Source organism: Podarcis vaucheri (assembly GCF_965113315.1).
Source record: "Podarcis vaucheri genome assembly, chromosome: 2".
Lineage (NCBI taxonomy): Eukaryota > Metazoa > Chordata > Lepidosauria > Squamata > Lacertidae > Podarcis > Podarcis vaucheri.
Window position 1 is genome coordinate 32,523,546 of NC_138760.1, and position 26,929 is coordinate 32,550,474.

General features: G+C 45.9%; 1 long non-coding RNA gene across 1 annotated transcript; it reads right to left on the bottom strand.

Moving 5' to 3' along the window:
• Positions 1 to 20,541: 20,541 nt before the first annotated feature.
• Positions 20,542 to 25,262, bottom strand: LOC309526713. Its single transcript, XR_014216871.1, has 3 exons — positions 23,850 to 25,262; positions 22,782 to 23,819; positions 20,542 to 20,663 (listed from the first exon to the last, which is right to left on the bottom strand). It is a non-coding gene; the product is annotated as an uncharacterized lncRNA (long non-coding RNA).
• Positions 25,263 to 26,929: the final 1,667 nt, after the last annotated feature.

Here is a 26,929-nt window from a genome sequence, read left to right on the forward strand (position 1 = left end):
GGCATGGTGTCTGGATGCAAAAGTGGCCAGGGCACCTGCAACTTTAATAGTTGTGTAGAAGAGGGGATTTTAGCAGGGGCAGATTGCATTACATAGCTATTAAAGGTGCAGAAGTCCTGCCTGCTTTTGCATTTGGCTACCCTTCTTGAGAATGTTGTGGATATGGTGCGGGGGCGCTGCAGATGAAGGAGGCTGCAGACATCACCTCCATCATTGCATGGAGGCAGGAGAGATTTGCCCAAGGGAAGCCTAACAGGTTCCTTGTTTAAATAAAAAAATTCCTTCCAGTAGCACCTTAAAGACCAACTAAGTTAGTTCTTGGTATGAGCTTTCGTGTGCATGCACACTTCTTCAGATACACGGTGTATCTGTGTATCTGAAGAAGTGTGCATGCACACGAAAGCTCATACCAAGAACTAACTTAGTTGGTCTTTAAGGTGCTACTGGAAGGATTTTTTTTATTTTGACTATGGCAGACCAACACGGCTACCTATCTTCTGTAACAGGTTCCTTGTTTGAATGAGAAGTCTAAGAACTGCATCCTGGGGGCTTTTCTAGCTGCCATCAGCACCAGCCAGCATAGTCAGTGGTTAACGTCCAATACAGGTTCCCTATCCCTAGTTAAAAATTATGTGCTGGAGAAATGTTTGATCAGGTACACATGTGACATAGGGTAAGGCCCAAGACTGTTGTGTATTGAGTCAAAGGATTTTATATCTGTATTATTATTGTCTGTACTTGCATTAGGGTAAAGTAACTGCCTTTTGGTTTCAAAGGGTACAGCTACTATTGGTTCATTTAAGCTGCTGTATTTGGATCCTCTGTCTTATTGGTTTCCTCCAAAAGGCAGGACTGTGATTGCCTGATATTGTTCCCTCCAAAATGTATCCTTTCTAGCTAGTCCCCTGTCCCTATAAATATAGCTTTCCCCTCCTCAGTCTTCAGTCTTGTTTGCTTTAATAAAGAAGTGTTACTAGAGAACTGTCTCCAGCATATTATGTCAAGAGAGCTGAAATCACAAACCCCATGTCACAACAACCCAAGACAACTTTCCTTAGTCACGGGGAAGAGAGAAGGTGAAAGGTGGAAATTCGCTACAGAGGCTTTGTGAAGGGGGGAGGAAGCAGGTCAGAAAAAAACACACCCACATGCTGGGCTGTCTTAAGCATATGTGGCACCAGGGGGCAAAGATCTGCCCGGTGCCCCCCCTCCCAGTTGCCCAGTCCCAGGCACGCAGGAGGGTGTAACCGGCCAGCCGCCTCAGTGTCTCACTGGCTCGGTCGCTCCCAAAGTCATGGTGCAGAGCAGAAGAGCCCACTATGCTGCTCCAACCAATGGGCAGGCTCTTCCCCAGACTCATCTCTCGGGCCCCGGACTCAGCCCGGCGCCCCTGAGAGCCCAGGGCCTGGGTGCCCCGCACCCCTAGCCCCTATGGGTAAGACGGCCCTGCCCACATGAAACCTAGGAGAACAGACTGCACTCACCATACTATTGGGGACTGCAGATATAATGCAACTCATGAGGTAAACATTTTTGTCATTGGTCAATTGCCCCCCAAAATTCACCAGAATGGGAAACTGGTCAAACATTTGTTAAAAGGGGACTCCAAATTTTGTCTCAACCCTACCTGACACATCAGTGCTAGAGATGGCGTGGAGAGACCTTCTTCATTCCCATAAGGCCCAGTACCTTCCTGTTAATTTGCTCATCTCCTCCATCAAGTTTGCCTTATTCCTCTCTACCCATCCTAGCTTAGAAGTGTCTTACAATCCGAGTCTTCATTCCACCTCCTGGCTGCTGGATAGAGGAAGTCAGTTATTGTCTTCAGTAGCCTGCGAGGGTATTGATTTCTCCCTTTTGTGCTGGAACAAACAGGAAGCTTGCCCTGCACGTGTGAACCTGGTGTCCACAGAATCAACCTCCCAGCTGTAGCTGGGAAGCCCTTTGTTTTCGATGAGTGGAGAGTTCCTTCACTTCTGCTTGAAGGAAACCACAGATATTTCCGCTAGCACAGCCTGTTTCCGTCTCTTAATAGGATATCTTTCTCTCCCATCCAGCGAAGTCAAAATATGTAAAAAGCTGCCACATGTTCTGTTATGTCTCTCTGTTTTGTTTTGTTTTGTTTTAATAGTGGGTCAAAAAAAACAATGAAAAATGAGAAGGATTTCAACACACACACCCCAAGCCTATGTGATAACAGCCCTTTCCTTTAAGCTAATGAGTACAACAAGGTCAAGGGAATCTGAACAGCCTTTGATTCAAGAAAGAGCATCTTTCCTCCTCTGAACTGTTGTATTTATAAAGTTTCATACTTAGTAAGGCATTCTGAGCCTAGAACTTCCCTCTGCTTCAGGCCAGATTGACAACTGCCTCTCTTTATTATTTATTAAATTTGCATACTGCCCTGCATCCAAAGATTGAAGGGCAGTTTGCAACATAGAAAATACAAAATTAGAACACAAAACGCACAACAGAAACAAGCCAATAAACCCCCTCCCACAAACACAAAAATTCTCTCCATGTGAACCAACCCAGACCCTGCATTAGTCACCTCCGACCCTTCTACCTCTGAGGGAGGTGTGGAGGGGGGGGGGGACACATGAGAACAGATCTTTTCTGTGGGGACTCAACATTTGTGGAACACTTTCCCAAAGGAGGCGCACCTTCAAAATTATAAGGGCTTTGTATGCCAGCTTCACAATTTCCTTCATTTGGTGCAAGCATTTTCAGGATAAATAGGACTCCATTTTTGCACCAGTACCTAGACACACACACACGCGCACACGCACACACACACCACTTTAAATTGTTCTCCAAGATGTGAAAGGGAGGAAGAAGGAAAACCGAGACATTCTGGGATCAAATCAGAAACCGAGACAGCTTCTGTAATTCTGGGACTGTCCCTGGAAAATAGGGGCACTTGAAGGGTATGTATCATGCAGTGTGCACATGCCTTTATTGTGTATTCTGCTCTGGTTGTTTTCATTTCCTCCATTTGTTTGTTTAGGATGATATTGTTTTATTGTATTTGGGCGCATGGTTAGTTTATATCATACTTTTTATTCCTGGCATTTGTCGGGGCTGGAGTCAGACGCAGGTCAGCAATAAAGGAAGCAGATCTCAGTAGTTAGTGAAGTTAACTCTTCACTAGAGTTCATTTAAGGAAACAAACAAACAGCTCGGCTTAGTGGTCTCAGCAACACTTCCCAGTAGGTCTTGCCCCTATGGAGCAGTTGCCGGAACTGAAGGTCCCTCCCTTCTGCCCTCTCTAAGGCTCCTCTTTTCCCGGATGTTTCCCAAGCAGTTTAAAACAATGTCTGCACACCTCTAGCCTCTGTTCTACTCTCCTCGTTATTCTGTTCCTGGAGACGGGGCTGTGGAGCTTGTCACAGCAGGAGAGGGAGACAGCAGTCCCTTGAACCCCTCCTCTGCTTCAGCCTCGGAGTCTGAACTGCTCCCTGTCACATGCTCTTCCTGCTCACTAAACCCTGCTGCCCCTCCAGCATCCAGCACCTCCTCCCCCCCACTCTTCTCCCTCTGACCTCTCCTTAGTGCTCCACCACCAATCCCCTGGCTTTGAGCCTTCCTCCTCTGGGGTTACCCTTGGGCTGGGGCAAAACTAGCCTTTGTTTCACCTGGGTCAAAGACACCCCCATGCACATTTGCATACACAAACAAATAGGCTGGGAGCCTCAATGACGCCCCTCTGGAGGCTTCATCTGGGGTATTTAAAAAACCGCCTAGCGCTCCCCCTGTAGCTACGGCACTGCCTTGGGGGTTCCCTGGCTGGTATCTCCAACCACTCCTCTTCATCCATTCAGTTCCTGACCGTACCTGGAGATGAAGGGTGATTTCAGTTCAGTTCTTATTGTAAATTTAAAGTTGTATTGTATATGTAAACGCAATACGTAAGGGACTGTAACGCAGGGGTAGAGCACATGCAAAAGTTCCCATGTTCTTACTTTGTTTTCTTTTAGACTTAAGTACCAACCTAGCAGTTTGAAAGCACGTCAAAGTGCAAGTAGATAAATAGGTACCGCTCTGGCGGGAAGGCAAATGGCGTTTCCGTGCGCTGCTCTGGTTCACCAGAAGTGGCTTAGCCATGCTGGCCACATGACCCGGAAGCTGTACGCTGGCTCCCTCGGCCAATAAAGCAAGATGAGTGCCGCAACCCCAGAGTCAGTCACAACTGGACCTAATGGTCAGGGGTCCCTTTACCTTTTTTACAGTGGAACCTTGGTTGTCAATCACAATCCATTCCAGAAGACTGTTCGACTTCTGAAACGTTTGACAACCAAGGCTCAATGGACAGCTGGCAAATTCCAGAAAACGTAGAAATGCTCCTCGTTAAACTTCCGAGGCGCGTTCAAAAACAAACAATTTCTTCCAGGTTTTCGGCATTTGAAAACCGAAATGTTCAGCTTCCCAGACGCTCAAAAACCGAGGTTCCACTGTAGCTGTTTTATCTTAGTATATTATAAAAAGGTACTTTGTAATGTGTATGTATTTTTGTGCATCTTTGAATAAGTATCAAATAATCATTTTTTTAAAAACAACAACCCAAAAGTTCCCAGATTCATACTGCAGCATTTCCAGGCAGGGCTGCAGAAAACTCCTGTCTAAAACCCTAGATAGCTGTTGCCGGTCAGTGCCGACAATATTGTGCCAAATGGGCAAATGGTCTGATCTGGTATACAAAGCAGCTTCCTGTGAGAGAAAGTGGGGAAATCGAGTGTGGTGTGTTCTGATTTTCTGCAGTTCTATTTCTATGGGAGGTTTTCAAATAAGAGCCATGCGATGTCCCCCTACAACATGCTAAACTAGCAAAATGTGTTCTGTTTGTTTGTGTCCTGTGGAAAACGCAGCCAAGACATTGAGGCTGCTCCTGGTGATGGAGCTTGCGCGTACTTTTGGTTTTGCACCAATTTGTGAGCCAATTTTGCCTATGCCAAAAAAAACAAAGAGCAGGCCCTGAATGTGAAGCTTTTCACTCCCCAGAGTCTAATAAACGATGACATGGTGGGGCTTACGGCCCGCTGCTTCCTGTGGAGGCCCGTCTCCTGAGGTGGGCATTTGGAGAGGCCGAGGCTCTGATTTCTCCCTGATGGGGTGGCTCAGGTTTCATTGGCACCAAGTGGCAGGCATTGTTGCTGAAAATAGGGCCAGAGGATTGGTTGCCTAATAATTTTTTCATGCTTGAGAGCGTTCTCTTTCTCCACAGGCTCCACTTACAGTCGCCTGAGACTGGCTGATCTCCTCCCTCTAGGCAGGTGTAGGTTACCTGGGCACCACAGCGATGGTTTTGTGTAACAGCCTCTTGTAACACTTAATGCAGCTAAGTGAGCACTGTAACAGATACACAGCTGGAGGATTGTTTTTCCAGGGACGCAGAAAGGAAGGACTGGGTTTGGTGTCACTTTTGAATCCCCATTTTGCAGCGGCCGTGTGGTCCTGGAGATTAAAGAGCTGGGGAAATAAAGGAACTGAGCTCCTGTGTCTGTGTGCCACTGAACCGTTGCTTTACCCTTGGGCATGACACTCTCTCTCTCTCTCTCTCTCTCTCTCTCTCTCTCTCTCCCTCCAAACTGCAGCATGTTAAAGCGTTCGCAAGTCACGAGAATGAATAAAAGCGGAAGAAGAAAGGTCCAGAACACAGTCACCTATCTCTTTCCTTTCTCCTCAAAGCCCCCATTTAATTTTAAAATGTGTAACTTCACAGCACAACCCACCATAAAAGGCCCTGTTCATTTAGTAATGGGTACATGGAGGCAGTTCAGCTCTGAGACATACACACATACGCACGCACGCATGAGATTCGCCCTGGGCATTAGGAGAAATATTTCAATTGGCTCTTTTCTTTTCTTTTCTTTTCTTTTCTTTTCTTTTCTTTTGCTATCCCCTAGGTCCATGGTTGAATTAAAATACCTCTGCATGTATGTATCATTGGAAGAAAATATGACAGTACATTCTTGCATGCAAATCCATTAATGGACAGGGATATTCTTTTTAAAAAAAACTTTTAAAATAATATGAATGCTTAGCACTTCTATAACATATTTAAAATGTTCAAAGAGCTGCCTATACATATATATATATATATATGATCTGTTAGTAGCCCAACAGATCTGGTTAGAGCATGGTGCTGATAACGCCAAGATTGCAGGTTCAATCCCCATATGAGACAGCTGCATTTTCATTCCCACTTTGCAGGCGGTTAGACTAGATCAGGGGTAGGCAACCTAAGGCCCGGGGGCTGGATGCGGCCCAATCGCCTTCTCAATCCAGCCTGCGGACGGTCCAGGAATCAGCGTGTTTTTACATGAGTAGAATGTGTCCTTTTATTTAAAATGCACCTCTGGATTATTTGTGGGGCATAGGAATTCGTTTATTATTTTTTTTCAAAATACAGTGGAACCTCGGGGTGCGGACATAATCCGTGACGGAGGCACGTCCGCAACCTGCAGCGTTCGCATCCTGAAGCGCAACGTCTGCGCAGGTGCCAGTGCGATTTGGCGCTTCTGCGCATTCGCAAAGCACAATTTGGCACTTCTGCGCATGCGCGAGCAGCGAAACCCGGAAGTAACCCGTTCCAGTACTTCTGGGTTTCCCGCGGTCCACAACCTGAAAACACATAACCTGAAGTGTCCGTAACATGAGGTATGTCTGTATAGTCCGGCCCCCCACAAAGTCTGAGGGACGGTGGACCGGCCCACGGCTGAAAAAGGTTGCTGACCCCTGGACTAGATGGTCCTTAGGGTCTCTTCCAACTCTACAAATCTATGATTCTATATCTACGATAGCACTGCAAGGCAGGCTGGTACTATCCTGTAAACACTAAGAGGAGCCTGCTGGTTCAGACCAGTGGCCCAACCCTGTTCTCACAGAGGCCAACCAGATGCCCCAATGGGAAACCCTCACACAGGTTCTGAACCCAAGAGCAATCTCCTCTCTTGCGGTTTCCAGTAACTGGCATGCAGAAGCATTACTGCCTCCGATTACTATCCTACACTTCCATCTCTGTCTCTCTGGTTTATACCTTGCCTTTTCTTGACTGACCTGCCCATGTTGCTGATGGGGAGCCTGGAGAAAACAATAGCTTGCCTAATGAGTTTCTGGCAGGGGTGAGGTTAGGGCCTCACATCTTTTGCCAGCTCCCTATGCTGCAGCAAAGATATCGGTCCTTCGCGATGTTACTGGCAGGCTGGTGGGTTCTCACCCTGTTTCTGGAGCATATGGAGCAGTTTCAGAGAGAGAGAGAGAGAACGAGAGGGCTCAGATGTCAGTTTAGCTTCTCCATACATTTACAGTGCAATCTTACACATGCCTATTCAGGAATAAGTCCCACTGACTTCCATGGGGCTTACTTCTCAGTCAACATGTGCAGGACTGAGCTGAAAATCCATTGTTCCTTGCCCAGCTTGTTCACAGCAAAGCTCAAGAACGCTCTTTGCAACAACAACAAAAAAGTGGTTGCACAGCACTGTCTTTTTTTCCGCTCTGCTCCACACGTCTTTGCCTTTCCCCCCGTTTTCTTCCCCTTCTCCCTTCCGGTCCAGGGTCATAGAAGTTTCCTTTGCAGAGGCGGAAAGCAAACCTGCATTTCTTCTCCCCTCTTAGCCTTGTGGTAAGAAGGTCATGTCAGGCTGCCACCCTGCCGTGGGGGCAGATTCTGAGCTGTGTCAGCCCATGGACCCACCTGGTGGATTGGATAAGAAATTGCACCACCTGATCGCCAAGCAAGCAGGAGGTTGCTGTCAAATCTGCATAGGGATTCCCAAGCTGAGACAAAGAACAGCAGTAGATATTATTATTATTATTATTATTATTATTATTATTATTATTATTATTATCATCATCATCATCATCATCATTATCATTATTGTTGCCATATTTTGAAGAGCAAAAAGGAGGACACTATGGCAACTCTCATTTTATATACTCCTACTAGGGACGTGGGTGGCGCTGTGGGTTAAACCACAGAGCCTAGGACTTGCTGATCAGAAGGTCGGCGGTTCGAATCCCTGCGACGGGGTGAGCTCCCATTGCTCGGTCCCTGCTCCTGCCAACCTAGCAGTTCAAAAGCACGTCAAAGTGCAAGTAGATAAATAGATACCGCTCCAGCGGAAGGTAAACGGCGTTTCCGTGTGCTGCTCTGGTTCGCCAGAAGCAGCTTAGTCATGCTGGCCACATCACCCGGAAACTGTACGCTGGCTCCCTCGGCCAATAAAGCGAGATGAGCGCCGCAACCCCCGAGTCGGCCACGACTGGACCTAATGGTCAGGGGTCCCTTTACCTTTACCTTACTATATGTAGGCTATAGAAGCTGTGATTACAGTGGATGCTTGGGTTGTGAACGTGATCCGTGCGGGAGGCACGTTTGCAACCCGCAGTGTTCGCTACCCGCAGCGCCGTGTCTGCGCATGCACGGGTTGCGATTCTGGTACTTCCAGGTTTCGGTGCATCCGTAACCCGAAAAACGCAACCTGAAGCGTCTGTAACCCAAGGTATGACTGTATATTGCTGAGGTGGGGCAGGGGAAGAGAAGAGGAAAGGAAGTTCTGGTCAACCACCAGTTATGTCTATGTCTCATCCAGAAAGACATTAGGCAAATTAAAAAAGAAATTTTACCCCCGAAAAAGAGGGGCGTGTCCTGGAAAAAGAGGAAACATGGCAACCCTTATCTAATCACGTACATTGCAACTTTCACGTGCAAAGGGTTCTGTGCCCTTGTTTCATTTCACAATAACTCTGCGACGTAGGTATTTATTCCCATAATACAGATGAGGCTGAAGATGTGTGCTTTGCCCCTTGCCATCCAGTGCGAAGGAGGGCTATGAATCCGGGGATTCCAGACACAAAGTATTTGTCTGATCCTGCCACTTAGAATTCCCTTTATGCTAGTACAGGGAGGCAAAGCTCGTTGCTGAAGATGAAATGTGTTGCTAGGCTGTAAGACAAGGATCCCCCATGAAGCTCTTTTTCCACACCTACTTCCCTACAGAGCTTCAATAAAAATACACCGGGCAGGCCAGAATAATCACAGCCTTCGTATAATGCAGAAAATGATTATATTGTGTCATGCAATGTAACTGAAACGTGTTTTTGCTTTCTGAAAGGATACCCTCAGAGAGTGGTGGTGTTGTTTTTTGGCGGGGTCATATTTGACAGTATACCCCAGTGATTTCAAAGGGACTTGGCTATTTAGGATTGAATAAAAACGTGCAGGAAGAATGCTGCAGAGTACAGCCAGGTTTGATGTGCAGCCCAATCTTTTTCTGTGCTTCTTCTGAATCACTCCATAGTAGTACAGTGGTACCTCAGGTTGCAGACGCTTCAGGTTACATGCACTTCAGGTTACAGACTCCGCTAACCCAGAAATAGTACCTCGGGTTAAGAACTTTGCTTTGGGATGAGAACAGAAATCGTGCTCTGGCAGCGCAGCAGCAGCAGGAGGCCCCATTAGCTAAAGTGGTGCTTCAGGTTAAGAACAGTTTCAGGTTAAGAACGGACCTCCGGAATGAATTAAGTACTTAACCCGAGATACCACTGTACTGCGAAGGGCTGTTTCAGTTGTCTGCAGGAAGAAGGGCATAGCATCTAGGCATGGGGCGGGGCGGGGGGTTGTTCTGACATTTTGCAAATACAGTGGTACCTCGGGTTAAGTACTTAATTCGTTCCAGAGGTCCGTTCTTAACCTGAAACTGTTCTTAATCTGAAGCACCACTTTAGCTAATGGGGCCACCCGCTGCCGCTGCGCAGCTGGAACACGATTTCTGTTCTCATCCTGAAGCAAAGTTCTTAACCCGAGGTACTATTTCTGGGTTAGCAGAGTCTGTACCCTGGAGCGTATGTAACCTGAAGCGTATGTAACCTGCGGTACCACTGTACACGGGCTAGGATTGAGAGGCACTGTCAGATCTGACCAGGGTTTGGATATTTCTGGAGGTGCAGGAGCGGAGAACAGGATTCAAATGTACTGCCAGCACTGTGCTGGCGATAGGAGCAATCCATGCTGCTGCTTCACTCCAGCCATGGCTATTAATTTAACAGAAATTCACATAATAAAGAAGGGGATTTACCATCCGAGGAACTGCATCAATATTCTCAGAAGCAGCCTTGTTTACAGTGTTCCTGGAAGCTTTGCTCACAAGGAGAGAATCAGCGTTGACCCCTAGGACTTGCAGATGTACAGCTCAGAGTGTGTGTGTGGCTAATAGCTTGAGAGGACAAAACACGCTGTTAAAATGTGTTCCATCTTCCAGGAAAGGGACAGAGACCATCAGAAGGAAGCAGCCTGACAGCAAGCCTGGAGGGAATCTGGCCAACAGTGGGTGTGAAATCAGCGTGTGAGTCCTTCCACTCTGTTATCCGGGACAGAGGTTGCCAGAGAAAATTAGTTTAAACTCAAGGTACCACAAGTCTAAAAAAGAAAAGGAAAAACCCCTTGCAGCTATGAGAACATGTTTGGAATGCTGTGGGGGAGTGGGCTGCTTAAGGAGGTTTGATTTGACGTAGGGAAATAGCAAACAGGGGGTTAATAAATGCCCCCTTTCTCCCCATCTTCTCTCATTAGCTTCCCCAGTCACAAGAGAGCCAACTTTCAAAAACAGGGTCCATTGTTCTAATGTGCATCTGTGCATAGAGTGGAAGTTCCCTCCTGACTTGGGGACTTCCCTGGTTTTTTTCTGGCCCACGTAGGACCAGTCTGGATAGTTAGCCTTGGCGGAGACTTGATGCTTTCATCCCCACAAAAGTTTTTGAGTTTCTGCTGAAATGAGGCTGCATTTTAATGTTGTATTTTAATCGTTTTATATCTGGTGTTAACTGCCCTGAGCCCGGTCTTGGCTGGGGAGGGCAGGGTATAAATAAAAATTATTATTATTATTATTATTATTATTATTATTATTATTATTATGACATGGGTATGTGGTTTTTTAAAAATAATTTTCCTTGGGGTATGTGGGTGTTAAACATATTATTTATTTTTATAACTTTGTTCTCACTTCTCCCAGAACAAATCAGTTCCAGAACAAATGATTTTCTTTTTCAAAGAACTGGTTTTTATTTTTAAAAAATATCCCTGGAATACAAAGAGCAGACTTGAAAATCGACCAGGATACAGCGGAGGGGGTGTGGGAACTCTCGTTCACTGAGGAGTGTCTTGATCTGCAGAACATTTGCAACTGAAGACTTTCGCAGCATGGAGACAAAATTGTAAGACGCCAACGCCTACAGATCAAGCTGTTCTAAAAGGCACAGCTCCAGTCTAGGGCTGAACAGTTTGCAACCTTAACAGAGAGTGCTGTCCTTTTAAAAATATATTTTACTAGTTCTCGTGTTGGAATCTGAGGACGCAGGCAACACATGCATCACCAAGTTTTGTTATTTATTTTGAAGCATTTTGCAGCTGCCTTTCTACAGCTAGTTCCAAACTAGCTGACCAAACCAAGGCCAAGAAGAAGAAGAAGAAGAAGAAGAAGAAGAAGAAGAAGAAGAAGAAGAGTTTGGATTTGATATCCCACTTTATCACTACCCAAAGGAGTCTCAAAGCAGCTAACATTCTCCTTTCCCTTCCTCCCCCACAACAAACACTCTGTGAGGTGAGTGGGGCTGAGAGACTTGAGAGAAGTGTGACTAGCCCAAGGTCACCCAGTAACTGCATGTGGAGGAGCAGGGAAGCGAACCCGGTTCACCAGATTACGAGTCTACTGCTCCTAACCACTACACCACACTGGCTCTCCTGTGAAAAGGTTGTGCCTTGGTTATGTTTCAAAGGGTCAGCAAGGAGGATAAGCTACTATACACGTTTAGGAGGAGATCATTCTATGGTCCTGGGGGGCCATCTATGCAAACAAGCTTGCACCAACCAGATGCCATCCAGCTGTTGCGGACTACAATTCCCATCAACCCCAGCCAGCCACCTAATGGGAGCTGTGGTCCACAACAGTTGGAGGGCAACCAGGTTGGTGGAAGCTGATGTAGATGCTCTGCTTCTGGCTCTAACAGAAAAACAAAACAAACCATAAATCAGAGCCTTGTTAGATAACCAAAGCTGCCATGCGGCAGTGGCAGTGTAAAAACTCCTAAAGAAGTGAATGCAGAAAGGGTTAACTCCACCTGCCTCAATGAAGTAAGTTTATCACTACTGGTAATCACAGACACAGATTATTATGGCCACTCTCCTTTTAGAGTAATTAATAGGAGAGATGAGATAACACCAGTACTGTTTGGCTGTGTGTGCAAAGTACTTTCCCCTTAATCCTGAATGGCTTGCACTAATAGCTATTGCAGCCCTCGACACTGCAAACACCACTCGAGTTTGGGTCAACTTGGTGGTGGCACCAGAAAAATATATATGGTGAAGCAGGAAGAGAGACAGTGGGAGCCAAGTCTATCGGTCGTGGTGGGGAAGCTTTGCCCCACCCATCAAGACTCCAGGCAAGTCTAAATAAAATAAATCTATAAAACATTCGTCCACCAATTTCCCTTTGATGCCTCCACCATGCAATCTTCAACTTGAATTCCTCCATCACCTACACCAGTGGTTTTCAACCAGTTTGTGGCGGCACCCTGGGGTGCCTTGAATGATGGCCAGGGGTGTCGTGGGCAACACTGCCCTCTGCCCTCTTTCCTTCCCTCCCTCCTCTTGCGTCTCTGCTTCCCAAAGGCTTGCACAGCTGTTGTTGCAGCCACACTGGCTACCAGCTCCCCCCAGGTGAATGGTGCCTCTGGGGCTGGCCAGGGGGTGCTTCCCAGGCCCCTGTGGGGCAGTGTGAGGAGGCACCTCTCTTTGGGGCAGCTCAGAGACCAGGAGCAGCAGCTGCCCAGAGGACTCCCAAGGAGAGGGGAGAAGAGAGGAGGCTGAGGGAACACTCCAGAAGGGAGGGTGTTCGAAAAAGGGTGAGAGACTGCCAGCTCTGCAGGCAAGGGGTGACACAACTGGGCTCCTGAGTCCCACAGGGGTGCCGCAGAAAGAATGTAGTTGGTCAAGAGAGCCGTGGACTCAAAACAATTGTAAACCTTTGACCTACACATTTGTTGCAAAAGAGGTGTACAATATAGACCAGGGGTGGTGGAAATATAGCATCAAAGATATTGGAGTCCAACTCCCATCAGCCCCTGCCAGCATGGTCAATGGTCAGGAATGATGGGTGAAATATACTCGGAGTCAGGAGTGGATTTCATGCTCTTTATTCAGCTCATAGTGGCGAGGAGGAATGGAAGTTCCCCCAGGATGTCTGCTTTATATACATTATTTACACAATGGGCCCCACGTGATTGGCTAATTCCAGGATTCACCTGTAGGCCAATCAGGTTGGGGATTCACTTCCACCTGGAGCTGGATTGGCTGGCTCCTGTGAACCAATCAGACTGCTGCATTCTGAATCCTATTGTTCTAGGACCAATCAGACTGCTGCCTTTTGGATCCTGTTCAACTCAGTACATAACAATGGGTGTTCTAGTCCAATAACATCTAGAGGGCTACAGACTCTGCATCCCTAGTGTACAGTAGATCATGGGGAAAGCCTCTGCTTGCCTATTAAAACTCCTCAGTTGAAAAAGGAAAGGGGGAAAGGTGCCACCAAACAGGAAGGAATGTTCCCACATGTCCTACATGCAGGCCTGGATTAAAGCAATTGTAGGTCCTTGACTAGGAGACCTTGGGAGGCCCAAACTTAATAGCACCTGATCATGAGAAACGAAACCTCATTCTCTTCTCTATCTACTCAATGGAAGAAGCACATTGTAAGGTTACCATATGTCCAGAATTTCCCAATTCAACCGGCAAAATTAGCGTCCGGGGGAATTATGGAAAATCAAAAATATCTCTTGGTTTTTGCCAACAGAACCAGGAAGTGTGTGTTTGAGTACCATCCTTTGTCTTTTGGGGGCAAATTCCCAAGAAAGCTCAACAACTTTGAGATTATTTGGGCAATTTTGCCCCAACAACTTTTGTGTCCAGATTTTTGCTTCTTGATATATGGCAACCAAGCATCAAAGAAACCCAGGAGGGGAGAGGGGTAGCTATTTGTTAGGGGAGGTAGGTGGTGATGGTCTCGCTGCCCATGGAGCTTCTGGTGGAGGGTCTGATGGGATCAAGAGCAAGGGAGTTGAGATTCAGGCAAAATTTGAGTCAAAAGGCAAGCCTGACTTCAGTGACCTCGAACTGGCCCTGTTGTGGCTGGCCCTACCATGAAGTGATGTGCAATGTCACTTTTCTGCCTCTAAGCCAGGCCTCTGTGTGTCATTGAAAACACAAGCGTTGGCGTGCGTGTCACATTTGACATTCCTCAAAGTGCCTCTCCCTCGGGAGGACTGGGAAGGTCTTGCTTGCCTGCCACCCTCCTAAATTTGCTTCATTTTTAAAATCTTTGCAAAATGATGTCGTATCAGAACAATGCAACTGTGCAAAGGACAAGCATTTAAAGCACACAAACACACACACACACCAACAAGGACAATTAGACTCCAGGAAGAGAACAAGGACACAGTCATCACCACCCACAGGACACAGCCATGATTTGTGACATGAAAGTGTTCCATCCCAGAACTTCCTTGTAGCACAATGCGTCGCAGCGAGGACATTTTCTTATCTTTAAATAGGTACAGAATGAAGGCTGCTAATACAATATTCATGTCCATCTGCACCAAGGAATGTCCACAGAAAGCTGGGTGGATTTGTCAGGGGTGATGTAGACCTGAGCATACTGTTCTTATGATGGCAGCCAAAAACAGATCTGGTGAGGGGTGGGGGTGGGGAGAGAGAGCGTGCAATGGTTAGAATACTCAGTAAAGCTGCCAGACACTATTGAAGCATCCATTCACAATATTTCGTAGAGCATAATCGATACCCCTTCTTTCAGAACCATGTGACTCTATATAAGGGCGCATAGAGATATAACCCAAGACTTGCAGCACATTTCCCTCCCCTAAGGCCAATGACAGCTTGCTGCCATGCTTGGAATGAAAAGCGCAGATTGTTAATCTGCACACTGAGCACTGAATCAATTGTCTTGCCCCTCTCCCCGTGCTCCAGGCAGGCTGTCTTTTGCCACTGCTGCTATTTTTATTATTATCATTATTTATTATTTATATTATATTTGTTAAAACTTTTCTTTTAAAAAGTATGTTACATTTTTAAATAGTTGGGAAAGTGCTCCCGGAAGGAGTGGGTGCTTTTGTGACGTCACTGTTTCCAGCTAATCGGAGTTGTGTGAACACCTGGTTTCTGCTGCAAGCACGCAGAACCCGTTCCTCCTGAATTCCATCTGGGAGCGGAGAAAACACTTGAGTAAAGCAAGGCGAGTGCAATTTCACAGTAAGCTTGCCACTCAGATGATGCATTTCTGTATGGACACTATCGGTCACTGCAAGGCTCGCGGTGTCATTTCCTCGCTCCCCCCCCGCCCCCGGGGAAACACACACTTTTTAGGGCTTGCTTTTTTGCACCTGTGCTCTTAAAACAGCAGTACCCTCTCCTGAGTTCACAGTGCAGACAGCACAAAAGTGAAGCAATTTACTGCTCTTGGAGAACATAGCTGTGATTGCACCTGAAATCATAGCCCCTGCCTCTGCAGAACTTGGCAAATTTCAATTCAAGCCTTGATGTACAACTGCCCTAAAGGTAAAGGGACCCCTGACCGTTAGGTCCAGTCGTGACCGACTCTGGGGCTGCGACGCTCATCTCGCTTTATTGGCCGAGGGAGCTGGCGTACAGCTTCCAGGTCATGTGGCCAGCATGACTAAGCCGCTTCTGGCGAACCAGAGCAGCGCACGGAAACACCATTTGCCTTCCCGCCAGAGCAGTACCTATTTATCTACTTGCACTTTGACGTGCTTTCAAACTGCCCTACACAAATGTAAAAAGAGCTTGCCGGATCAGGCCAATGGCCCGTCAAGTCCAGCATCTTATTCTCAGAGTCACCAACCAGAAAATTCATAGGTATGCCTATGAAAGCAACATGGCAGGCACCTTCCAGAAAGGTAAATCTAGCAGTTCTCCACTGTCTGCTGTTAGCTAATGTGCAACTGCCCTGTCTTTATTTCCAGAGCAATAACCATCTTGCCCACATGTTGCAAGAAAAATGCTGGCTCCCCATCCTGCTCTACCCCAAACTGTCTTGATTCTGGATTTTCTGCAAAAGGTCTCTGGGCCTCATCTTGGCCTACGAGGCCGGCTACAAACTAATCGATCTTTTACCTGCTCTGCTATTAAGTTTGTGTTGTTTTCATTATGGTTTTAAAATGTTTATTTAATGTGCTGCATGGTTTTATTGTTGGCTGTGTTTTTATTGTGAACTCGCCCCAGGATTATTAATTTGATGAAGGTTGGGCTTGAATTGCAATAAATAAAAATAACTTTGCTCCCCATTTAGAGTCGCCAGCCTTCCCCAGTCATAGCTACGTTGGCAGCGGCTGAGGAAGAGCTGTAGTCCAAAAGATAGGAAGGGCACCGACTTTGGGTGGAGGTCAGAAGCAGGAGGACACAGCTACTGCTCTTCTAACAGTGGTGTAAAGGTAAAGGAAAAGGGACCCCTGACCATTAGGTCCAGTCGTGGCCGACTCTGGGGTTGCGGCGCTCATCTCACTTTACTGGCCGGGAGCCGGCGTCCAGCTTCCGGGTCATGTGGCCAGCATGACTAAGCTGCTTCTGGCGAACCAGAGCAGCACACAGAAATGCCGTTTACCTTCCTGCCGGAGTGCTACCTATTTATCTACTTGCACTTTGACGTGCTTTTGAACTGCTAGGTTGGCAGGAGCAGGGACCGAGCAACGGGAGCTCACCACATCGCACGGATTTGAACCGCCAACCTTCTGATTGGCAAGTGACACACTGAAACTATGGAACTTGCTCCGACAAGTTGGATGGTTTTAAAAGAGGATAAGACAAATTCACAGAACCTTAATGGCTCTGTATACCACTGACTAAGACCCACAAGCGGACACAGAGCTGTTGCTCTCAGCTCCTGTTTCCAGGTTTCCCAGCAGCATCTTTCTTGGGCCCTGTAAGAACAGGATGCTGAAGTAAATGGACCTTTGGTTCAGTCCAGCAAAGCTCTTTGTAAGCTGAAATTCCCTCTTCTACAGAACTTCTCAAGGTGAGAAAGCCCTGAACTCGTTTGCAGTGCCGGATTTACGTATAAGCTAAACAAGCTATAGCTTAGGGCCCCACTCTCTTGGGGCCCCCCAAAGAATTTAAAGGGGGGGAAACCCTGTCTGTACATTTCCAAAATATAAGATAAAAAACAAATAAAATAACACCTACATACAGCAACAGTGTTTTGTGTTGTGTAGGCCAGGGGTCAGCAAACTTTTTCAGCAGTTGTGCCTCAGACCTTGTGGGGGCCAGACTATATTTTTTTGGGGGGAGGGGAGAATGAATTCCTATGCCCCACAAATAACCCAGAGGTGTATTTTAATAATAATAATAATAATAATAATAATAATAATAATTTATTTGTACCCCGCCCATCTGGCTGGGTTTCCCCAGCCACTCTGGGCGGCTTCCACAGAAACCAAAAAACACTAAAATATCATACATTAAAAGCTTCCCTGAATAGGGCCGCCTTAAGATGTCTTCTGAATGTCAGGTAGTTGTCCATCACCTTGACATCCGATGGGAGGGCATTCCACAGGGCGGGCGCCACCACCGAAAAGGCCCTCTGCCTTTTATTTTAAATAAAAGGACACATTCTACTCATGTAAAAACATGCTGATTCCCGGACCATCCGCGGGCTGGATTTAGAATGCGATTGGGCCGGATCCAGCCCCTGGGCCTTAGTTTGACTACCCATGGTGTAGCTCCTATGATGTAATTAATGCCCCCCCCTGCTTGCCTGCTCCCTAAAATATCACTGGTTTGCTCATTTCTATATATTTAGGGTGCCTACATTCTGCATGGACTGGTTGCATGGCAACATGTGCAAATGACTTTAGATACCTGTTAGGGCCATAAATTACAATACAGTGGTACCTCAGGTTACATACGCTTCAGGTTACATACGCTTCAGGTTACAGACTCTGCTAACCCAGAAATAGTGCTTCAGGTTAAGAACTTTGCTTCAGGATGAGAACAGAAATCGCGCGGCGGCAGCAGTGGGCGGCCCCATTAGCTAAAGTGGTACCTCAGGTTAAGAACAGTTTCAGGTTAAGAACGGACATCCGGAACGAATTAAGTACTTAACCCGAGGTGCCACTGTATATTCAACACAAAAAGCAGTGACAATTTGTTGTTGACAAAGGACAGCTGGACATATAAAGGGCCCTATTACCCTTTAGTACCCTTCAGTAGCTTAGGGCCTCATCACACCTAAATCCAGCCCTGCTCGTTTGCATCTTGCACCTAACTGAATTGGGAATAGGTTGCCAAAGACCAGGCAGGTGGGGACTGCAGGTAACAATCCTGGTTTCCCATTAGGGGAAAAAATGAAAAAGTAATAATAGGCTGATACCTCTGCTAATTCTTCAAAGGTCCTAAAGAAGTAAGCAATCTTGTGAGTCCATCAAGACTCTTTACCTGGTTGGAGGTCAAACATAAAGAAAACCCAAAAACAGAAGAGAAGGTGGGAGGGAATGTTATAGACACTGAACAAGATGTTTAAAAAGCAAATACAAACCCATGTCTGCAGATTGAGAGTCTTCAAATGGAAGGAAAGAGGTGTACCAAAGAATGAAATTAGGCAGTGCTTGGTGCAAAAAGATCTCCAGTTGCACCAAACGCTGCCAGGACAGAGTAGTAGAAGTAGTAGTAGTAGTAGTAATAATAATAATAATAATAATAATAATAATAATTTAATATTTATACCCCACCCATCTGGCTGGGCTTCCCCAGCCACTCTAGGTCGCTTCCAACAAAATATTAAAATACAGTAATGCATCGAACATTAAAAGCTTCCCTAAACAGGGCTGCCTTCAGTTGTCTTCTAAAAGTCTGGTAGTTGTTGTTCTCTTTGACATCTGGTGGGAGGGCATTCCACAGGGCGGGTGCCACTACCGAGAAGGCCCTCTGCCTGGTTCCCTGTAACTTGGCTTCTCGCAGTGAGGGAACCGCCAGAAGGCCCTCGGTGCTGGACCTCAGCGTCCAGGTAGAACAATGGGGGTGGAGATGCTCCTTCAGGTATACTGGACCGAGGCCGTTTAGGGCTTTAAAGGTCAGCACCAACACTTTGAATTGTGCTCGGAAACGTACTGGGAGCCAGTGTAGGTCTTTCAAGACTGGTGTTGTGGTCTCAATGGCTGCTCCCAGTCACCAGTCTAGCTGCCGCATTCTGGGTTAGTTGTAGTTTCTGGGTCACCTTCAAAGGTAGCCCCACATAGCCCCACGTTTGCTCTCATTTTGAAGCTGTAAAAAACCAGCAGTCATTGAGTTCCACCTATAAGCCTCTTGGGAGGTGAAAGGCACAAAATATGGTAGCACTTAAAAAGGGCAAAACTACAGCTTAACTTTGGGTGGTGCACTAGGTGTAAAAACAGTAGATGACTCCACTTCCATGGAGTTCCTGCTTCATGCCAACAGTTTCAATGGCAACACTTGTCTGCAAGATTGCAAACAAAACATTCCATCTCAGACCTTCCTCTTGCAACAAACCTTTTAAGCTGAGATATTTCCCAGTCTGCATCTCCATTGTCATTGATTTTTTTGTTTTATCCCTTGTTGTTTGCTGCCTGGGGCATTTTGGGGGGAGAAAAATGTGGGGGTAACCATAATGGTTTTTAATAAATGATTTTTTAATAAATATTAATTTTTTAAAAATAAAATAAAATGTTTTAAAATAAATATAATGAGAGCGAGAGAAAGAGAGAGGGGTGATCAATGCACTACTTGTATTTTTGGACTCTCCCTTAGAGGCAATGCACTGGGTTCTCTCTGGGAGCTGGGAGGGACAGGATGAGCTCCTGCACCCTTTAAAACGCACGAGTCCTCCACTGCTTACAGATGTGACTACCAGAATTACTCTGAAACAGTTTTGCAGACCAGTTCAGCAGAACTACTCTGAAGCAAAATAACTGCACGTTCTTGGTACTGTGCCAAGTCACCTTTTTGCTGCATCACAGTTCCGGCTGAACAATTTACAGCAAGTGTTTATGATGATGAACGCGGGTAAATTGCTCTGTGTTGACAGAGAGGGACATGCAGAAATCCCCACGGTCCTTCTTTTAGCCTACTGTTTGCCTCACCAGGGAAAAGAAAATTGAAGCTGCCACTTTGATTTCTTGCCAGATGATTCCTTGCACCTGCCTTGCCCAAAGGCAAGGAACTGTACAGTCTAGGTAGGAGCCTTTGCCTCATCGTGATGGATAAGTAAGAAATGGTAAGCATGGCTGCCTAAGAGAAAGGAGTTTCCCATTGCCAGGGGGGGAGCAGAGAGGTATACCTACCATTCTTGCTCCACGGATATTATTCATGCCTCAGGGTAGGGCTCTTAACACATGCTTTGCATGGTTTAGGTTTAATCATTGGCCTCTCTAGCTAAAACAGGGATGAGGAGCTTGTGGCCATCCAGAGGTTGTTGGACTATAACCCCCATCCTTCCTTTGAAGTCTAAGAACATCTGGAAGGCCACAGGTTTTCCCCATGTTTGAGCTAAAAGGACCTGATAGAGGTTCAACCGGTTGATCTTGATGCGTTCTGGAGCGATCCTGGCTGAAAGCATGTTCGATTGCTGAAAAACACAAAAAAGCTCAACTACTTTAGTTCTGACTCCCCCCAAAAAGCTCAAAAAGTTGGACATCCCTGTGACAGACGTTAAGTGGAAATACAGTGGTACCTTGGGTTAAGTACTTAATTTGTTCTGGAGGTCTGTTCTTAACCTGAAACTGTTCTTAACCTGAAGCACCACTTTAGCTAATGGGGCCTCCTGCTGCTGCCGCGCCGCCAGAGCCCGATTTCTGTTCTCATCCTGAAGCAAAGTTCTTAACCCGAGGTAATATTTCTGGGTTAGCAGAGTCTGTAACCTGAAGCGTATGTAACCCAAGGTACCACTGTTCCTCTCTGCCTGAGAAGCTGGAGAGAGGCACGACCTATCAGAGTACACATGGATAAATAAAGCAGCCCCCCATATTTATGACAATTTGCTATCTTTCTGGTGAACCACACACAACCCCACTCCCCAAATGTTTACAGGTCAGCCACTGTCATCATTCACTAACTCATATATTCCAGAGAACTGGATTTCAGAGAACCCTCCCATTTTCAGATGAATCAAATGGGGAAACAGAATAAAAAAGGAAGATCTGTATTTGCAGCAAGAAGCCACAGGAAACAGATGGGGGGGTGAAACTAAAGAGGGCAAAAAAAAAGACCTTCAGACAGCAAGCTTCCTCCTTTTAGGAGGAGAAATGCAATCTGTCCAGGGAGATGATTGCTGAAGTAAAATGCAGGAAGAGTACTGCTTCTAGTCCTACCCGAGGGACTCTGCTTGCAACAGGGGATTGGTAGGTGTTCGATTTTCTTACAGCTGGAGATATTCATCCTCAATCATCCGTTCTCCCATCCCCCATGGTTCAAGCTGCTCCTTTCTGAGAGAAGTCATTTTCTGGTGCTTTTAAACCATGCACATGAAACGCACGAATCGGAGGGGAGACGTGATTCTAGCGATGGAGAAGAATCAGGTGCTGCCCTTGCAGAGCATGTAAGGGTATGACCTAAACATGCCTCTGAAGATGATCTCTGCCATCATGCCTGTACATCATTATGAAAGTAAATTTTCTAGGTTTATGATAGTGGAGTCCCTAAATGCACACACACAATTTGACAACACTGTCTGTAATAGTTTTTTAATCAGGGTGCATTTACCTTGCCCATTTTGCAGAGGAGCAACTATTTTGCAACCTTTGCTCACAAGCACAATGCTTACAACTGAACGCTACTGCCTAAAATGGAAATACTCCTATCTGCAGAAGGTTAGTGCCCTGCCCCTTAACTCACTTGTTTTGGTTAACTGCAAATAGCATAGCCAGGCCACGTCAGGACTGTCTGTCCAGGCTTCTGAGGCTAACCTGTTCTGCAAAGCATCCTGTTCACTTGGAATCTGTGCATGTTCAACTATAAATATACGTTGACTAATGTCTTCAGTGTCAACTAATAATTATAGCCCAATGGATCAGGATGTAAAAACAAAACAAAAAAGCACAGAAATGAAGCTGGGGCTCAAGATTGTCTACTTCCATGCAGACATTGACAAATCTCTTAAAATATTGTTTTCAAGCCTAGGTCCTGCCCAGGCTTGCAAAATAAGTTCCATACCCACCCACCCACCCACCTGAGTCTGTAATATATATGATGACAATGTCCCACAAAACCATCTGCATCTAATTGGGGCAGGAAGACATATTAGGAAGCACAGTCTCCGGATTGCTTCCTTGATTATTACTAGTTGAAGGTTTTATTCTTCTTGCTCTCGGTCCTTAGAAACTTTTGAATGCATGGAAGCTTGCTGTATTCACTTTGACTGCATTCAAATATACTCCCACCCACCCGCAGACCCAAACTGGCTTATTTCTTCCGTAGGTCGGCCGATTTCATCTCGACGGGGCTTCTCCCGTTCATCTCTTCCTGACTTCCTAGTTTGTGCTACGAAGCACAGAGGCAGTTATGTGTTTGTTAGTTAGCTGGAGCATGCGCCCAAAGGGAGTGGGTGTTGGGAGATAACCACAGAAAGAATTGTTGGGAAGAATTGCTGTGTCCTCAGGAGAACTGGCACAGCTGGCAGAGCAAGCGCTAAAGCACGCATATCTGCATTTTATATGCAAGGGCAAGAATAGTTATGCAACCAACTGACCTCTGCTTGGCTAATGGGAGGGTTTCCTGCAGCCAGGCTAGGATGCAAGTTATCAGCAGCATCAAGATACAGGATAGAGAACCACAATTCAGGGGCTGGTGTTGAGAGTCCATGTTATTCCTAAATTTCAGCCTCTTTCTCTGCAATTAAAAGAAGAACAGTGGCTAAGCGTCTGCCCAGGCAAGCTGTCATGAAGCATTATGGAGAAAGAAATAGATCTCTGCATCTTGGTGCTTGATTTATAATTCAGTTTCCTGCTCCTGCTTGTGGCGTTCTACAGCCTCGAAAAGGGGGATTTTACAATTGGGAATCACCTTTATACCAATGGGAAAGGCCCCAAAAGAACATGGGAAGTGTTAGGATTAGGGCTGCTTGCTGTAAATCAGTTTAATCACGTAACTGATCAGCCAAAGCTTTCTTTGATTAATTGGAAGGGGTCAGGCACTATTGGTGCAGATAAATTTTAATCAGTGGCACTGAGAATTAAAGGCATATTAATTTTTGAGACCATCTTGGTTCAGGCATGCTACTGTAGTGGGCTATGAGGGTGGGAATTAAATTGCATTTTCTTATAACATTGAGTTGCAGCTTTTGCCTATTGCATCAGCTTTTTTGTAGTAGCCTAAGGCCATGACAAAGACATGCTGAAATACACCAATATAATAAAACAAAATCTAAATGTTGAATAGTTTTGTTTGTTCCATTATAAGTTAGCTTGCACTTCCTTCAAAAAAGCTCCTGTGTGGACTTTTGGGGGAAACTGCCAATTTATTAATGAGTCTATTTAAAGGCTTATTCATGAGCAATTAAAAATTATTTATCTGTTCACTGCTCTAGTTACGATAATTACCTAACCCTAAACCATTAATTGTGACAATTCACTCATCTCCAATCCTAACCCACTGGAAGTAATCCTCATTAAAGTCTACAGGGCTTAACTTCTAAGTAGACCTGGTTAGGACTGCAGTCTTAGCTAACTGTTCTGTGCAGAGAAGCAGCAGGAATCTGGTTTATCTGGATCAATTTAAGGCCACAGTTCTAAACACACACACACACACACACACACACACACACACACACACACTTAAACTTACCAGGTAACAAGTTACACTGAACTCAGTGAGACTTATTTCTGAGAAAATGATTCAAACTGAACTGCATGTAGCATGCAAGAAATTCCAGCTACGGAAACACTTTAGGGGTCATGCAATAGCATGCCCTGCAGTGGAGCTGGCTTGGAAAGGAAAGAAATTGGCCTGAATCTGTCAGGAAGCTGATTGTGGAATCCTACATAAGCCTATGAGAAGTACGGTACACCCAAGGAAATCCTTCCATCTGCCTCCTCTTCCTGCCTCCTTTAGCATATAGAATGTTAAACAATACCATGCTTAACCCTGGAAAGACAGGAGGAGCCAAGCACAAACAATCTTTACCCTGAGGCATAAAAACCAGTCCCAAATTGACCCTATATGGAGGTATTGAAGGGATGATCTGAAGTGCAGAATCAGCAAACTGGCAAGATAAGATGCTGACTGGGTGACCGAGGGTGTGAGACTGAGTTTGCTCAGGATTTAATCACACTGTGTTGTTCACTGGCTGCACCACAGGCAGGCACACAACAGTGTTTGTTTAATCTGTCCTTCCTTTCAGACAAACTTTTGTTTGCTTATTGCAGGACCTAAGCCCACTGGAAGCAGCAAATCTCTGTTAAAGGTGCAGCACCAGTCCAAATGTTGTATTTCACCAGCTCCTTCAGAGCATGTAATCCCACAGATCTTCATATTACCATAACCTCTATGGTTCAAAAACCTTACAATTTTTAAAAAATGCACAGGAACTATGTTTGCTAAATAATGCACAGGGTCCAGGTGACATCTCCGTATATAGTGCATGTGCAGAAACTCTACATTACCATCCATCACGCCACAATATTGAGCTTCTGGTGATACCTGATTCATTCCCTGCCTCCGCATTGCAATCTATTATACTTGGGCCTGTTATTTAGATTGTGAGAACATCCCAGCTCATTCTCTCTGCATTACCATTTTAATTATTTTTATTAGGAGTTGTGTGCTCCTCTGCTGTAACCCTTGGTTGGCAGACTGATTATGCAGCCCTTTTAAAATTTAAAGCACATTGATGAGTATCAGGAAGATCATGACTTAACCCAAGCATTCAACAGGCTCTTCCCATTGTTTTCTTTCATTTTAATGTGGGCTGTAGACTCATTCTCTCCAGTTCAGTACTGAGGATCTCAGGACACTGATTAAAATTGGGAGACCACACAGTGTGTGCATCAGGTTTATGTACTAACACACAGCAAGACACTTGTCTATTGTCAAGGGGCCATGATCTGGCACCACAAATGTTATTTTTGCACTAAGGATGTGTGCGCGCACATGTATGTGCATTGCTGCATGGAAGGGCCAGGATACCCAATTCATGGGGCCATCCAAGTCCTCACATCATTTCTACGTAGACTCAACATCTTTCTATCTAAAAAAATTCCTTCCAGTAGCACCTTAAAGACCAACTAAGTTAGTTCTTGGTATGAGCTTTCGTGTGCATGCACACTTCTTCAGATACACCAGTGTGCATGCACACGAAGGTCCCCAAAGAAGTGTGCATGCACACGAAAGCTCATACCAAGAACTAACTTTGTTGGTCTTTAAGGTGCTACTGGAAGGAATTTTTTTATTTTGACTATGGCAGACCAACACGGCTACCTATCTGTAACTGGGATCTTTCTATCTGTTAATCATATATTTGATTCTGCAAAGTCCCAAAATATTACTCCATGTACAAGCAGCTCCCTGTTTGCATGGGGTGAGGGTGTGTGTGTCATTTTCCAGGTCATTGTGTGCTTGTGTGAAATTGCGTATTATTGGAACACCCCTTGAAAAAGCTTGCAAACACCCTTTTCGGCCCTGCCCAGTTGCTTTGTGGGATGTTTTTCACTTCTGGGTAGGGTTGCCATACGTCTGGAAATTCGAGGTCCATTTCCCAAAAATCTGATGTGCTTAAAATCGTCGCTGCCTTATCTTCCTTCTGCTTGGTTTCAGCAGGCTGGGTTAAAGTAAACAGGTGTGTTTGGAGTATCATAGCCCATGGAGATGCAATCTAAGGAAAGGACAGCAGAAAGGGCCACATGACCTTGTAAACTGGGGTGGAGAACATGCCAGTGCTATATACCTGGTTCCTATACCTGGCTAGTGCTCCTGCCCATCGAAAATTATTATTTCATTTCACAGTGCAAGCCACTCTAAACTAAGCCCTGGTGAGTTTGGTGTGAGTTCAGGGTCCAAGTAAAGTGTGCATGATTCCGATTTAGAATCCTAGGCTATGCAGTTTCTGGCCTAATCCGAAAGAGCGGGGCAAATCACTGATGGTTGAAGGTTCCTTCTGACTTTACAAAGAACTTTCAAGTTAAGTGCATACTCCACAAATGAACACACAGATGTGGCCTACACGCAGATTGCCTGCTAATTCCTTCCCATAAATAGGAACATTTGGAAAGACCCTCTGAATATTATGAAAGCTGCCCAATACAATGCAGGTTCCTAGGATTGGAACCTGATTCTGCAATAGTAAAGGTAAAGGGACCCCTGACCGTTACGGTCCACTCGCGGACTCTGAGGTTGCGGGGCTCATCTCGCTTTATTGGCCGAGGGAGCCGGCGTACAGCTTCCGGGTCATGTGGCCAGCATGACTAAGCCGCTTCTGGCGAACCAGAGCAGTGCACGGAAACGCCGTTTACCTTATCGCCAGAGCGGTACCTATTTATCTACTTGCACTTTGATGTGCTTTTGAACTGCTAGGTTGGCAGGAGCAGGGACCGAGCAACGGGAGCTCACTCCGTCACGGGGATTCGAACCACCAACCTTCTGATCGGCAAGCCCAAGAGGCTCAGTGGTTTAGACCACTGCAATAGTACATATTGTGAATAATGCCTAGAGGGTGAAAATATTGAGCCGACTATAGGAGCCAACTTCTAGCGGCCGAGGTCCCAGCCCCCCCCTCCCCAAATATTGATGGGCATTGCCATTCAAATAGTGTGCACGCACTGTGTCTTATGATCAATTGTGCGGGGCTGGGTTTACCTTACCCCCCCCCCCACAATATTTAATTCAAATTGGCATCCCTGCATT